This window comes from Lichenostomus cassidix, chromosome 12 (assembly GCF_008360975.1).
Source record: "Lichenostomus cassidix isolate B80296 chromosome 12, HeHo_3.0, whole genome shotgun sequence".
Lineage (NCBI taxonomy): Eukaryota > Metazoa > Chordata > Aves > Passeriformes > Meliphagidae > Lichenostomus > Lichenostomus cassidix.
This window is the reverse complement of record NC_139493.1, coordinates 4489528-4505868: the sequence shown is the minus strand read 5'-3', so window position 1 is coordinate 4505868 and position 16341 is coordinate 4489528. Positions and strand designations below refer to the sequence as shown.

Sequence of the window (16341 nt, the reverse complement as noted above, 5' to 3'; positions counted from 1 at the left end):
GAACACCTTGGCACACATCCCTGCACAACAGCATCGATGTGCCTGGAAAGCCTTGAGAACTAGAACTCCATTTAACACTACCAGGAATTGAGTGATCAGTGTTCAGAAATACAGGGACATCAGAAGACAGCAGTCTCCCCACACACACCAGGCTGTGCCACCAACACAACCACCTGCAAAAGTAGCTAGATTTATGGGCATTCCTGGGGAGCAGCTGTGCAGTTATCCTGCTCACTGACATGCTCCTGCACACCCATGTGTGCTGTGCACCTCAACCCTGGACACACCAGCAGCAGCTCTTTCCTATTAAGAGAAAATTGCTTTTAAAATGAGGCAGTGAAAGCTGTTGTTAGAAAGTTCAAGGCTTTATCCTGGCTAAGGGCCTACATTTACAGCCCCTTTAGGAAGGGGAGGACCTAGGTCAGGTCTGCAGCTACAGAGCAGCACTGGACAAGCTCCCTCCTGTAGCTCCACACAGAGATGGGGATTCCTCCTCCTCCATCTCCTCTGCTATTTGCATTCATTTCACCAATTCGTTCAAACCTCCTGCTCTACCACAGTCTGCTCCAGGAGCTGCACCCATCCCAGGGCCAGGAACAGCTGCCAGCACCTCAGGAGTGCTGGGATCCCCAAGGAAAAGCAAGCCAAGGCATGCCTGCCAGGTGAGACAGCACCTGGAGGAGGTCCTGTACCAAAACATCTCTCCTCCAGGATTTGCCACCTTCCATCTCACTCTAAGCAGCAGGAGAGGGGCAGAAAGAGCAAGCTCAAGTACAGCACTGCCTAACAATGTGAGGAGTCCAGGTTTTCAGGCAGAGACTGTCACAACAAGGGGCAGGAGAAGTAGTTTCCACTGCAGAGCTGTGCATGCATGAGAGAACACACAGCCAGCTTTATCTTAGCAATTTTTCTTCTTTAAATGAATCTTTAAGATACACCTGAGGGGGTTCCACCTTTCTTCTCAGCTGTTGTTGTAAACCAGACCCTCCCAGCTCACAACATGCTTGAACCCAAATCATTTGCACAGCAAAAAATGAGGAGGTAGCCAAGGCTATTTTGCAGAAGAGGAGCCTCAAACCCTTTTGCAGACAGGCAGGTGTTTTCTGGGCAGATATCTCAAACAAGCACCTCCCCACTGATGCAGAAGAGCTCCCCTTACCTCCCCTGCATGCACCAATCTCATCCCACTTGTGTGCACAGACAGGAACCAAACTGGGAAGATAAGAATACCCTGGCAGGGATGTTGCCTGCTTTAGTTATTCAATATCTCCGTGAGCCAACTAGGGCTTTGTTTGCTAAGCAATGACAGAGTATTCAAATTATGTTGATTAAAACCATTCAGTCAAGACATCATGCCTTTAGAAATACTGTTTAGTTTATGTTACAGCTATTTTTTTTCCCTCCCTGAATTCAGCAATTCATATTGTTCCTCCAGCAAGCCAAACACATAGATGATTAAATTCTTGCACCTCCAAAGCACAAAGGCATGACAATATTTGGCCTTTTTCAGAGCAAAGTTTGAGTAAATTGGAGTTTTACCAGGACTCAAAGCCACTTGGACACTTCTGGACACAAGCCAGTTTCTAACCAAGATGAGAAAAAACTTCTTGGGAGAAAACCAACCCAGCACACGCAGAACTTTTGAAAATCAGCTCATGAAGGTGCTGCCAGGAGATGAGTATTAAACTGCCCGATTCTTTCAGATGATTTCTACAGGCTTTCAGATGATTTCTACAGGCTTCGCTTCAGACTTTAAATTTTGCATGAAGTTTTCATCACCTTCACAGTAGCAAAGCTGAAAGAGTGTTTAACACAAGAATTTCATGGTACACCACGACAGCAGCACAGAGGCGCTAAATCACAAACATCACAAACTTGTTAACCCTCCCAGGCAATTGTACCAAGTTAAAGGTACTTATTGCCTCTCATTCAAATAATCCCTGGGGTTTTATTGTCTGGGAAGAGGAGTACCTTGCTTTGGGACAGCAATTTCTTGGGAAGGAGTGTCTCTGACTGCTTCTGTCCCACCGGTAAAGCCACCCAGATCCATTCTCAATTTGGCAACATAAAGGACTTTTGCTCTTCCAAACTTGCCCTATTATTTCCTATCACACAGCCAGTCATTAATAAGGGATGTGCAGCACTCCAGGACACAAGCTGGATAAAATATTCATGTAGTAACTGTCCTAGGAGCTGTACAACCATGAGAGGCACATCTTGGCTGCACCAGAGCCTCTGACCAGCTTGGAGGAGACTCATGGAGACAGGAGGCAGAAAAGCCAAACAGGACCAGGGCAAAGAGCTTCTGGAAATGTTTTGACAACAACAGTTGGGAACCACCACGCTCTGGTTTTACCTTTAACAAGTTTCTCTGAGTCAGCTCCCTCCCTTCAGCCTAGAGCAATCCTTACAGCTTTTTTTCCCTTAAACACATTATTCCCTATAGGCTAGGAGTTAATTTATGGCAATTCATTAGACTGTTTTAACTCAGGCAGCAACAATTCATGCTGTAACTTTCTCAAATGAATTCTTCTCAAAAACACTACCCCACCCTGGCAAAAAGTTAATTAAGAATCCTTTTACCTGCTCTCTGAAGATCACAGGGCAGATGCTGTCAGACAGGTTTGCTTTCTGTTATTACCAATTTCAGCAGCAATTCACCTCTCCTAATCCCATTCTGAATATCAGGCACTCACACAGACATTAAAATGAAATAAAGAGGATTATTGTAACCACCCAGGTAGCAGCATTAGTTGGGACAGAGCTTGCACAGAGGACAAGACACAGCTGAGTGTGTGGGGACGAGTTGCTCTCCCTAAAATCTGGAGGACATGCTGTTCTTCTGAAGCCCCCCTGGCCTTCCAAATATTTGTTTGAGGTTTCCTTTATATGCAGAGTTTCCTAGTGGAATGGCGAGCATGCTGAGCACATTCCTCTGCTAAGTGTCTCCTCCAAAATTCGGGTAAATACCAGAGCATTCCTGCCCAGCTCACACAAACAGTTTGGATTCTAAAGGCAGAGCAGAGTCTGCAAGGACAGCTATTGCTTTGCTGCTGGTTTTAACCAAGACCAAGGGCACAACTGATTTTGTGCCCTGCTAATCAATATAATTAAACTCCCCAAGTGGACACATTTATCCCAGCAAATGGTTGCTTTAAACGGTTTTATTCAGACAAAAGGGGAGCTGTAACCATGTTCTTGCAGGTAAAAAAAAAAGCATCCTGCATGAAACGGGCTATAATTTGTGGCACTGAAGCCATTGCTAATGTTATATTGGTGTCATATTAGTACTGAGAATTTACTGGACAGTGGTAAATTTCAATTTAATTAATTTTTTCTTCCTGTCTTGCCCCATCCTCCCTTTGGACATGGGTGTCACAGCTGCAGAGAAAATTGCTGGCTTGAAATAATTGCGCAGTGAAAAGGCAAAACTTTCAAAACCTTTTGTCCTTGAGAAAGGCACAAAGCACCATCAGTAAATCCCTGGGAATCCTTCCTCCCACCACGGTAAACTGCCATACCTTACCGAACACCTTACTCAGGCACAAAAAAATCCCAGTTCCAAGCAAAAGAAGGTCAGGGTAACCCAGAAGATAACTGACACAGTTAGACATGAACACTGTTAGAAATACAAATATATCTCTCACAGCCCAGGACAGTCACTAGGAGATGCTAATATTGGGAAAACTGCATTAAAGCCACAAAAAGTCCACCCCCTTGGATCCCATCAGTGTGCCTGCTCCAAGATTAATCTGCTTCAAAGCCTCTGCTCTGCCTTGAACCCTCTGCTCGTTTTTCAAGCCAACATCCTGGGGCCTGGCAGGGATTTTTAGCTGCAGAATTCCCTAACACAGGATCCCCAAAGCAGGCTTGTACCTGTTTCCTCAGCTCTCTGAGCTGTCACTCCTCCTCACACCATACCAAGGGGTTCTCCTGCCTGCAGGTTTGCCCCATCCAGCATTTGTCATGGGTTTTTTTACACTGCCCTGTGCAAACCCCCCTTGCTTTGATGTTCATTGCAGCCCTGGCTTGGGCTGTAAAGAGCCCCTCGACTCGGAATTACAGCCCTTAAACTCATTTACTCTCTGAGTTACTGCACCAGTTACAAGAACCAGCTCACATAAGAGACCACTCAACCAAGGAAGTATTTCAAGCAGATCTTTCCAACTCCTCAAAAACACAGGAAAGCAGATTTTGCTTTGTTTTTAACTGTCCATTACTTTTTCTCCCTGTGCACAAATATATTTCACATCCACACAGAATTAAGCTCTGAATTCAAAGTCACAAGCCTTGGGGATCACCTCTCACATTCCACAAATGAAGGTAAGGGTTGCAAACTTGCAGAATTTCTCAGGATAAAGAAACCATTTAGGATGAGCTTATTCCAAAAAGCCTTACCTTCTTTTTCTGGGGAATAAATGATGCTAAAGCACCACGATAACCAGCATCAGGACTGATCCTGAGACATCCAGAACCAAACAAAACCTGTGAAGAGTCAGTGCTACCAGGGACTGAATGGGACATTAAAAGTCTCCCCAGCCTGAGGTGATGAGCATTGCTGCTGAAAGCAAATCTTCCACCTGTTTTAGCCTCAGAGGAAGAAAGCAGACTACACACAGGTGTTATCATTCATCTGCTGCAAACTTCCTCATCAGACACCACCTCCTCCTCCTCCCAAACCTTTTATTCTCTTCCAAAAGCCTATCAGCTGCTTTGGGCAGAGTGTTATCATTCATCTTTTTCTCTACAGCAGGAATTTCCACTCCTGCCTGCTCCAGGGAGGTGCAGCAGCCCTGAACCCCCCCTGGGAGAGGCACTGTGTTTGATGGCTCCAGGGTACAGGATTGGGAAGGGCTGGTGGAACAGCTGGAGGTGGTGTCAGGCAGAGATCCCCCTGCTCTCCATGCAGTGCTCACACACTCCCTCCTGCAGCACATCCCTGACACCCCCGAGGCTCAGCACCACTGTCACACAGCACCCACAGTGGTGCTTCTTCTCACACGAGTTTTGCAGAGGAAGGTGACAGGCACAAGTGATGAATTGCCAGGGAAATCCACTTCAACCACAGCATGATCTTGGCATCCTCCTGAAGCAGCACTGACAGCCCTTTAGTACCAAATACAGCACAAGCACATGTGGTTATAAAATACACCCTGTGCCCTGCTGGCCCCTAGGATGCTCAGAGGAAACAAATATCCCATTTTCCCCTTATTCTCTCCAGTTCATTGTGTAAAACAATCTCCCTGACCACTTCTTCCAGCAGGGTGAACAGCCTGCTGCAGGAACATCTCAGCAGCACAGCCAGTGGTACCACCAGCAGATCCTGTGTTAGATCCATCAATATGTTCTTCCAAATGGGAATGACTCGAGTTCATACCTTTGCCTCCATCTCCTCCTGATTTCAAGACTAGTCCTGTGAGAAAGGAACCAGGATCTACATTGCTGCAAATAGCTTCATATGCCATTTCCTCTTAGCTGGCAGCTCTGCACAGCCCTACTTTGCAGCCTGAGGATACAAAACTACCTGGGTAAGGGAAGCTCATACCCAAAATCCGAGGGTGTGAGGGACAGACCCCACTGCCCTGCAGCTGGATAGGTGTGGAGGACAACACAGCTAGGTCAGGCTGTAGTCTCTGACCTTCCTCCTCTCTTTGCTTCCTCCTACCTCCCTGCTGTGCACTGAAGATGCTTACCTGCTCCACCACTGAGTAAAGTATGCCCACTGTTGTTAAAGATCAGCTGTTACAGGCCAGCACACCTAAATGTTAGCCAGGGACTCAAAGATTTAAAAGACTGGACTGTAACTGTAGAAATTACTTACACATGAAAAATTAAAAAAAAAAAAAGAAAAAATTAAATGCAACTTCTGGCACCTCATAGTAGGGGTTTGAGCCTGCAATCACTATTCCTTCATAAGGCACATCTCTAAAAGACCCATCATGTAGGAGTTATGAAGTTAAATTCTGAGAAGACAAGTCCCAGGCTGAGCCTCTCCTCTCCCTGCAGCTTCCCCAGCTCAGCTCTCAGCTCAGAGAACAGAACTCATCTCCCAGGCTTATCCTCATGTTTTTGCACAAGCAAGGCAAGGGAATCACACAACATCTTTCTTGACTGATACAAAGAGCCATAAAAGCAAACATTCCTCCCCAAGCCTGCAGCAGGACTGCAGGCACTCTGTAAAAACGGCCAGGCTACAATCTCAGGTCACCTTTCCACTCACCTGGGCTCACTGGCTGAGAGTTTCTAAGGATGCAGAGCCAGGTAGTTCATTCCCTGCAGCATTTCCACCCTCACTGCTCACTGAACGCAGCTTGCCTTCGTCCCTTCTCTGGCTGCTCTCCCCAGCTCAGTCCCACCCATGGCTCTTCTTACTCGCTTGGGTTGGTTGTTGGTTTGTTTCCTTTTTTTTTCACCACGTTTTATTTTAGGACAGGACTACAGAGCACCCCTAGCACGCAAAACCAAAACCAAACAAGTACAACTGTGCAGAGGAAGTGCCAGACACACAGTCTGGCACACAGCACACCCCACCACTCTGTACTCAAACAGCAGAGCTGGAGACAACAACTGTTAAAGCAAACTGGGAGTCTGACTCCTGGTGCCACTGAAATCCCACGCAGATATGTTGGAGATGAGAGCAAAGATGACACACTCAAATATATCTGAATAAACATTGTGTCTCAGCTGCTGCACAGCCCAGGCTCCATTCACGTCTTATGGAGGAGTCTGGAGCAGCAAAAAGGATTTCTCAGACAGGGAGAAGAGGTGCAGCTTGTCCCAACAAGCGTGTGATGCTCTGACAGGGTGTAACTACTGACAGACAAGATGTTAATGCGCTGCTAACAAAATTTTCTGTCATTAAGCATCAAAGCTACTCACGCTGGGTTAAAAAAAGAGGTTCAGGCTGAGAATGAGGAGGTTAAAATTAGTCTAAACACCAATTCTCCTGTGTTTTAAGTGGGAAGAGCCAAGTTAGCAGCCAAGTTGACTCCAGGCAGCAAGATACCTTCAAAGTTCTCCGAGACAGGGTTAAAGATAGATTTATACACACACACCAAAGACCCTTCTCCTCCCTTCCAAACCCACCATGTACCCACATGGCTTTTACCCACATCCTCCCTTGTCTAGGGGTGGATAATCAAGAAATCCCCATCCCTAAAGATCCCTCAAATGGTGTGGTGCATCCCTGGCTGATATTCCTGCAGGTGTGCAGTGCTGAGGCAGTGGTCACTAAAACTGTTAAAGCTGAACAAGTAATGCAAGGGAGAAGATCTTGAATCACACCAGTAAACCCCAGTATGCACACAAACTCACCTTCTTCCCTCCCTGCACCCACTGTCAGGCTGACTGGAAGAAGCCCATGGTTTTCCTCTCCTTCCCCCAGGGATAATCAAGGGATAAACTGAAGAAGCCTTGATGCTGCTGTGTTTATCAGCTTCATGCCATTGCCTACAGGAACAGCTGGCCAAGTTTCCTGGTGTCTCCTGAATGCCCCAAACTAACACAACACAATTACACTTCAACTCCATTTCACCCCCTGTTTCATGGAAACCCATCATTAGATGACTCCTCTCTCGTTTCCAGCAGATACTCACAGCCAGCCCTCGCTGTGATTTTCTAGTAAGTGCAACCAAGGCAAAACCATGGAAAAGGAGTTCTGCTGTTGCCAAGAGAGGAGACTCACACGGTCAGCATTAGGAAATACTGACAGATAAGCACATAACTCTGTGCCAGGTAATTCATCAGCCTCAAGGCTGCCAAGCAGACACCTCCTGGAGCTTCCCATTTCTGCCTCCCATGTAAGCAAAATCAGGTGGGGCTGGAGAAGGGATTAGGAAAGGTTGTTTCTCCAAACTTTCTCTTCTGAACAGCAGTACAAACCATTAAATCAGAAAAAGATGCAACTGATTTTCAAAGTGTTTGAGACAACAGCAAAGTTGGGAAAAAATCTGTTACCTCAATTTGAAAAGAAAATTTAAAATTTTGGAAGGGAGAAGGATGAACCAAGTCCAGGCATTCAGAATCTACTACATTAGCTACACAATACATACACATCTCTCCAACCCACTAACAAGGATGTTTACAATAAATGCCAGTTGTATTTTAGCTGCTAAAACGTTAGATTCTATGAGCTCTCTGCTAAGCTTTTTTGACAGTGGAGGAGAAACAAGTGATTTGAAACAGTTAGCCTGTTTCACCATAAAATTGAGTAATATGGTACTGATTAGAAAGACTCCTACTGCAGCACATCCCTGCACAGTTCCCACGCTTCTCATTTCTGCTCCATGTGCAGCTATCCTATGGGGTGCAGTCATGTTACTGAGTTTTATTAAGATTTTGGTCACTTAAAATTTGCTTTCAGCCAGGTCCTGCTGTCAGGCAGCATTCCTGCAAACAAAGACATTTCCTTGGTATTATGCACAAGAGGGAACTCAGAGTTAAATACGTTTAAATTGCTGGATCTGCAATCCAGAGGGGTTTCTAGTTTGTTTTCTAAACGAGGAACAGAAGTCTAAACTAAGACGGAATAGGGATAAAGTGTGGGAAGAAAGTAAGAGGGACTCTCCATGCTCTAGAGACAGCCTGGAGATCTTCCTAAACTCCAGACACACATTTTTCCATCATTATCACCTTCAGAAACAAACACCACGATAGAGCATGTCAAGGTTTAATCTTAAACATGCACACCCCTACCTTTTTTTTTTTTTTTTCTTTTGAGATTTAAGATATTTTGCCTTTATAAGAACTGCTTTCTTTCCTGGTTGGACTCAGCCCCTTGCACAACCTCTACCAGATGTGTACATCTGCTTTCCATAACATCCAAGCAGGACTGTTAAGACAGATGCAGGACCTGTGTTCCCATAACCTGTACATTTAGCACTGCAATGCCTCTAGAGGAATTCTGTCACATAAAATCCATCAGCATGCTGTGATCTCAGCCCAAGGCTGGATTTCAGATGGCAGCCACCTTCTGTGCCATGCCCAGTCCATAACAATGACTCTGCCTGGCTCCTCTCCTCTCCTCTCCAACCTGAATTTTTTTCCTGTCCTAAAGCATTTTCCTACTACATCTCTCATCCTCCACCTCTTCCTCACATTTACCCCAATCTGAGAGCATCAAGCATTGCCATGCAAAATTACTCCACAAGGTCTGACTACAAAGCAACAGCCTCTGCTGTGTTCTCAGGGCCAGGGCAGGCTGACTGCAGTGTGAACACTCCCCAAAAATATTCACTGATTATTTTTATTCCTTTCAGACTTCTCTAAACGAGACAAAGTGGTCTCTGTCCCCAGATACTTCAAATGCCTCTACAAGTGCTTCTAGGACTTGTTGGGAAAGAAGGGAAGGGATGTACAAATTCTGCTGATCTGTTTAACCGACTATTTAAAAATAATTGAAGTATTCCAGGCGTCTCTTTCCTAATCTTATACTTCACTTCAAAGAGGGGAGAAATCAGCCAGATCATTTATTCATAAAGCTGGAACACCTGGGAACTGGCATTTCAGTGAAACTGCAATTTCATGACTCTAAAAGCACACAAATATAGTATTCCAATGAGATACTTATTTAAAACACCAGGCAAAATTCTGGTCTTGAGATTCCCATTCATTCAGGAAGCTCAAGATTTTGTCATCAATTTTGGATCTTTTGTTGCTTGATTTTCCATAAGAATTTTCAGGATTGAAAGCCTTGAAAGAAATCTCTTTCCTGGGAAGTTCTTAGCAGAGAGAAACATTCTCTGAAACCTTTTATTTTGACACCACACAGCAATAATAACCAAGACCATGCAGAAAAACGTGTCTCTGTATGTGCTTTGTTTCTGCTTTCAAGTACAGGGGGTTTGTTTTCAATGCAACACGAAGTAAATGGATTTGTTTCTAAACCACCTCTCCCCTACACTGGGATCTGAAAAAAAAATAAAGGATTAATTGTATGAAGGAGATTTATGTATGGGGAGATTAACCAGCCTATGGAACTCTCTTTCAAAGGAACTAAAGATAGCTCAGACATTAGCATGAGAAAAACTGTAGGGCTACATTTCTTACATATATTAAAGGGTTTTAGATGCCCATCTCCCACAGCCAGGGCACGGCCACACAGCAGAGCCAACCACTGGAACTGATCACTGCTGATCAATAACTGCAATAATTGATCACCTGCATTCTCCAAGGCTAACAAGCAGTGGCTGAAACGAGTCTTTTGGCTCAATAGCTCGACCATAAAATCTCAACACATACCTAAAGGGTCTGAAAAAGTTCAGCTTTGAACTTGAGGAGTGTAGCAGTGATCAGTGCTGTCCTGGCAGAGGAATGAAGGATTCAGGTGGTTTGGGCCTTCTTACATTTGAGTTCTGGAGCATCTTGGCAAACACTCTCGGACAACAGTTTTTATAGTAGTTTGTTAAACTGACAGATAACCCCAGTAGAACTGCATTTCTTCTACCCCTTCAGCATCCCCCTTCTTCTGCACTTGAAGTTTTGACAGCTGCAGAAATTCTGAAGCTCTTGTCAGCTCTGTGTACAGCTGACCTACTGAGAGTTTAGTCCCTAAACAAAGAGGCCATCACACAAAAGTATATCCTTTCCTGACACTGCCCTGTAAACAGACTGCCCAGAAAACAAAGGACCGAAATTACAGTTTGCATGTGTTCCATGTGCACTCTATGGTTTTCAAAAATTACTAGAATTCTGAAGGAATTATGGTTTAATGGTTTGTTGTGTTGCTTTAAATAGCAAAAGCAAACAGAAATCCCTCCTTTCCCTAACCTCTATCATTTAAGCACAGAACTGTTAACCATTGCTGAAAGCACTGATGCATTATGGCTTGGGGCAAGAGGAAGGCTTAATGCTTTGAGATGGCTGCAACCAAACAATAGCAGCTTTGCCTGTGGGTTTTCAACGTTACATTGGAGGCAAATTGCTCAGCCCGTTCGAAAAATAAGATAAGCATGCTCCAAACTGGCCAAGGAATTGTTCCTACAACTCAGCATTGCCACACAGCACTACTGGCAACATACACAAGCCAAGGATGTAAACGATGTCCAGCGATGACCTATTTCCTGCCCTCGACTCTTGACTGAGTCATTCTCAGCAAACAGTTTTAAGTATTGACCAATCTTGCAGCATATGGCGTGTGCTGGTTTATCTGCAGCCTGATTGCAAACGTGGAGGTGCCAAGCCCAAGCCTCCCATCGGTCTTCTTGAGATGATAAGGTGCTCTAAAAACCTTGATCTTTCCTTATCTCCCTTGCAGTGGTGTGTGCTCTGCAGCTGTCCTCGGCTGCTCAGAAACCCTTAAATCAAAATACAGCTGCTTTATGAAAACTCTTGTCTGCAGGCAACTCTTCACAGTCACTCTGCAATCAATTTCCATGTTAAGCACAAAAGCTGTTTCACTGTGGTAGTCCAGTTAGGAATAAACAGAACACGAGTTAAAACATAGTATTAGCCCCTTAGAGAATTTGCTATTTTATTATTTATGTTTTGGTATGTAATCCAAGAGGAAAAGTCTGAAATGTGATTTAACCACATGGGTCTCATAGCAAATGAGCTCAGGAAGAGCTGTAACTTTTTTTGTCACCTAACCAAAACATTCAATGTCTTTCCTTCCCCATGACACCCTTAGAAGGGGTGACCAAGAGCAGCCCTAAAGTTGGCTCCTGCCCTGGTGTGCCATTTTTCTGGGCTGGCTGTGCCACCCAGCTCAGACCACAGATAGGCAGAGCTCTCCTGAGCTGGACCTGTCAGCTGAAACCAGCACAGCCTGGGAAGGGAACTGGGCAACACCAGCTCTGTTGAGGAACCAGGTGATGAAAGATGCTGGAAGCATCTCAGCTCCTCTCACCCATGGAATTGGATTGGCTCCAACCACTAACTCAGATGTACTCCCAACAGGAATGGAAATCTACACAGGAAAGACCAAAAATTGGTGTCCTGTGCATGATCTCATTGTTAAGTCAGGCACTTCCAGTCAGATGAATAAAGTCAACATCCTTAATAAGCCCTCCTCCCCCTCCAGCTTCATTCACTCATTAAAGCTAGGCCAGGCTTGGAGAAAGTAGTGCCACCCTCAGGAATCATTTAACACAAATTATAGCTCCTCTTCTGGCTTTCCCAGACACCACATCTAAATAAAAGGTTTCTGTGAGCCCTGGGATTGTACAGCTCTGCTGTCTAAGGCTCAGTGATCACCAAGCCCATGGCCCCAGAAGACACAGGGATGCAATTCAGAGCCACCTTGCTTTGCCCAAAATCACACATCAGCCCACCCTAGGGAGCACAACCAAGGTTTCCTTGGTTTCAAAACAGCCACGACTCCCCCTACCCCTTTTGCTACTCTTCATATTCATGTAACTGCTGTAACACAGCATCCTGGGAGGAGAAAAAAAGCAAACAAAAGACATTAGAGCCAATTTGTATGGAAAATCAATTAAGTTCAGACATCTCATTAACCTTGTAACCTCCTTATCCCCCAGCTTTAATTTACACTACTGCCTGCAAATGGATTTGACACATTGGCCCACGACTTGCCTGGGAAGGTGCAACAGGCACGAACAGAGTCCTTGGATCCCAGAACACTCCATTTATCCAGGTCCTTCCCTCCCTCCTCCCTGCCATTCACTTCATGCTAAGAAGCATTGGAGGAAGAAAAATAGGATACAGAAAATATGCAAGAGCTCTTTCAAAATCATGCAAGCCCTGCGGTGGGCCTCCTTTTTACCTTCTGTTGCTTTAATTACCAGAAGCTACAAGCAGAATTGCCTAAACCAAGAATGCCCATCCATGGCCACATCAGCAGTGGTGGTAAAGCCACATTCACAGGAGACTTCTCATGCCACACTTCAGTCCCACACTCTCACAAGACTCAGCCAGACAACACACATTGAAAATCAGTCATAGGTGGTGCGTGGAGTTTTGGTTTTTATGTTATGGTGCAAAATCTAGGAAAGAGCCCTGATTTCTGTAGCTGAGATGCGTTCACAGCCTTTACTCTGGGGAACTCTATGGCAATTTCATCTCACTGCCCAGAAAATATCCAGCTTCAGAGAGCACAACCCCAGCATTCTCAGGAGAAACCACAGAAAAACGGTCACCTGCATCTTAGACCTCAGGACTTCGTTCACTCCTGTCATGTTTTCAAAATTGTGGAATTCCAGGGCTTGCTAATGCACTGAAAGGTTTCTGTACAATCTCTTTTGACTAGGATGACATGCATATTTCAAATGGCCTGAGGAGCAAGTTCTTAGAAAGAGCTTTTACATGTTCAATACATCAGAATCAAATTAAAAGGATCAAGGCTGATGTGGCTGCACCCATGCAAGTCCTAGGGAATCAGCAAGATGGATCTTCCTATAAAACAGACCAATCCTTGAAATCCATGCTGTTGCAGGGAATATAAATCTTTCCAAGGCAAGCACTGGTAACTTCTGCAGAATAAGCTCTTCAAAAGGAGGAAAAGGGTCAACTTCAAGAAAGTGATTTTTAAAAAGCAGAGAACATGGGTGAAAATAGGTTCATTTTTCTAAACCTGTCTTCCTGCCTCTGTATGAGCCAGAGCACTACAGCACTGCAGTCTTCCCCAGCCTGCAGACACAGCTCTCCAGCCAGTGCCCCTGCGGCTGCTCAAAGATTTCCCAAGTTATAGCCAAGTAAAAATTGATTAAAGCCTTGACTATCTCACTGCGGCTATTGGGAATCCGGCAAAAGTTACGAGAATGAGCTCAGCTGCTCTTTGCTTCCCATTAGGCAAAACTCTAAATAAAGGCAGTGCTTAAAGAACACAATCCCCTACAGGAAAAATCAACAGCCCCCCTGGCAGCAGCTGCGCACTGCCCTGTTCCAGCAGAGACACAAACACTTTCTAATGGATCTGTGCCTGAAAACCAACACAGGACAGGAGGTGAGGACTGGACCCTTTTGGAGACATTGTTCTAACAAGCTGGTCTCTCCCTGGATCTCACCCTCTGGCCATGACAGGCACTCTCAAACTTGTTTCCAGGAGTGACATGTTCACCATTAGCAGTTTTCAGCTGCATTCAGCAAGGCTACACTAATTTAGCCAAGGACCCACCTATTCCCATGTATAAAAAAAAACCCCAAAACCAAAGCAGTAGTGAGGTCAAAGGTAAAGCATTACCTTATTCTACATCATATCAGTGATAGGTTAGAAAGCCTGGTCTAAAAGCACACAGTGCTCAGTGTAATTGAAACTGATATCGAGTGCACAGGCAGGCAGAAATCTCAACCCTGTTATGCAGCAGGTCCTAAGAGAAGTTTATTTCAATTTACTTTAAACCCATGGAACGGCAGATTAAGTAAAATTTAAACGCTCAGGAAAAAGTGGAATTTTCTCAAAAAAGGTATGTCTGGACTTAAAAATGCCACAGGGAAGAGGGAGGATGCTTGTCAGGGTATCAGGTCCGCAGAGAATCTGTGCTAAGGACGGGGAGAGGAAGAAGGAGGCGAGAGGAAACACACGGAGAACAATACTGGGAAAGAGGCTATTCTGGGCCAGTGGGAGAGCGCCGGGCAGGGAAACAAGTGTAACAAAGGCAGAGGAAGGGCTTCCTCGCTCGGCAGGGATAGATTTCTGTCCGATTGCCTGCCCACAGCCCTGACGGACCCTGTGCGGGGCTGAGCCCAGCGCTGCTCGGCTCCTCTCTGCAGAGGAGCGAAGGGACAGATGTCCACACCGGCGGGGACATGCTCGGCAGAGTGAACGAGGCTGGGGATGTCCCCCGGAACGAGACTGGGGATGCTCTGAGCCCCACAGCCAGGCGCTGGTCATCGCCCCAGGGAGTGCAGATCCCATCGGCTATCCTCAGCCCATCGCTGCATCCCGCTGGGAATTTCACCCTCCCGAGCGACTCCGGGCTGGCTTTTCCCGGCGGTCCCGTGCTTCTCCAGACCCCGAACTCGACCCAGGCTGTCCCCACGGGGTTCCCCTCGCACTGTCACAGCCAGGGGAGCCCGAGCAGCGCTGCCCATCACCCGCCGGACCCGCGGCCGTGCCCCGCATCCCGCCCCGAGAACAATACCCCTCCCGCCGCCCCGGCCTTACCTTGGCGGGGGCTCCGCGGTGCTGGCAGCCCGGGAGGGGGGCTGCCGGCCGAGCCCAGCCCGCCCCCGGCCCCGCCGCCGCCTCTCCCCGCGCATCCACCCCGGCGGCCCCAACCCGCTCTCAGCGCCCGGCGGGGCAGGGCTTAGCTCAGCCCGCTGCCCCCCGAGCAGGGGCAGGGCGAGGGGCAGCTCCGCCCCGCCTGGGGGAACACGGGGCTCGGCAGCCTCTCCCTGCAGCGAGCCCGGTGGCTTTCACAGCCCCGTGTCCGTGGGTATCCCCGCTCTCACCCCTCGCTCACGGGGGACGCGGCAACTTAGAGCATCCTGGTCCTCAACTCGGGCAGCAATGAGCCGGAGCGGGGAGCGGCCGGAGCAGCCCTGCTCCCCACGGACACGGGTGGTCAGCGGCGGCAATTCCCGGGGAAAGCTTCTCCCGAGCCGCCGCGGGTCCTCCCCCGCCTTTGTTTTGCTCCCGAGCGCAGCCCACAATGCCGACACCAGCCGTGTGTCATGTCCTCCGAGGTGATGGATGCTGCTCGCTCCAGGGCACTGCCAAGGGATGGGTTTGCCTGAGCCCAGCTACCTCTGCTCGCAAGGAGCCTTTGTCATCCCCGCCGTGTGAAGCAGAACAATGAGTTCAGCAGTACCCATGCTGGTATGTTACGAGCAGGCTCCTAATTACCATATGCAAATGAGCTGCCTAAAGTAATGAATCGCAGCCTGGCTATTGTTTGGGGGGTGTCAGATCAACTGGAGGTGCTGGCAAGCGGTGCTATAAACCAGGCTGGCTGTTTGCAATGAACAGCAGCATAGCGAGTTCTGTATATTCCACAAAACAAATCACTGCAGCTAAAACAGCACTTGGGTATTGAAGAAATTCACCCTAACATTTTGCAAGGAATGAGTATGCTGCTATTCTTGCAGAAATCACACAAATCCTTGTTCATTCATTTGACCAAAATTAAGAGGCTTACAAGAGCCTTCCAGGAAAATAAGATTTTTTTTTTTTTTTGGCAATAGAATTATATCAAATAATGGTTATTAGCTCCAGAAACACAGGGTCTTCCTATTTATCACATCTACAGACTGCAGTGCCAGACTACCTGGTGTTTTTCTGAAAGCAGAGCAATAAACACAGCTTGACTCCCTCACGTATTTTGCATTCATCTCCATCTCCACTGCACAGCATTCCCTGGCTGTGTCTCACCCATGCCATTTTATTGCAATGATCTCTTCGTGCTCTCCTGGTACTTGCTGCATCAATCATGCTAATGATGCTCA

General features: G+C 46.7%; 1 protein-coding gene across 2 annotated transcripts in view; it reads right to left on the bottom strand.

Annotated features, from left to right (window-relative positions):
* The window catches only part of FRMD4B (FERM domain containing 4B), a 120215-nt gene extending 105057 nt beyond the window's left edge, over positions 1 to 15158 (bottom strand). Inside the window, exon 1 of one of the 2 annotated variants that reach the window (XM_085072321.1) lies at positions 15062 to 15158. The gene's annotated coding sequence lies outside the window, so the exon portion shown is untranslated. Of the gene's footprint in view, positions 1 to 4398; positions 4421 to 15061 lie in introns of those variants that run through there. The other variant, XM_085072319.1, reaches the window with a different exon arrangement.
* Between the last annotated feature and the right edge of the window lie 1183 nt (positions 15159 to 16341).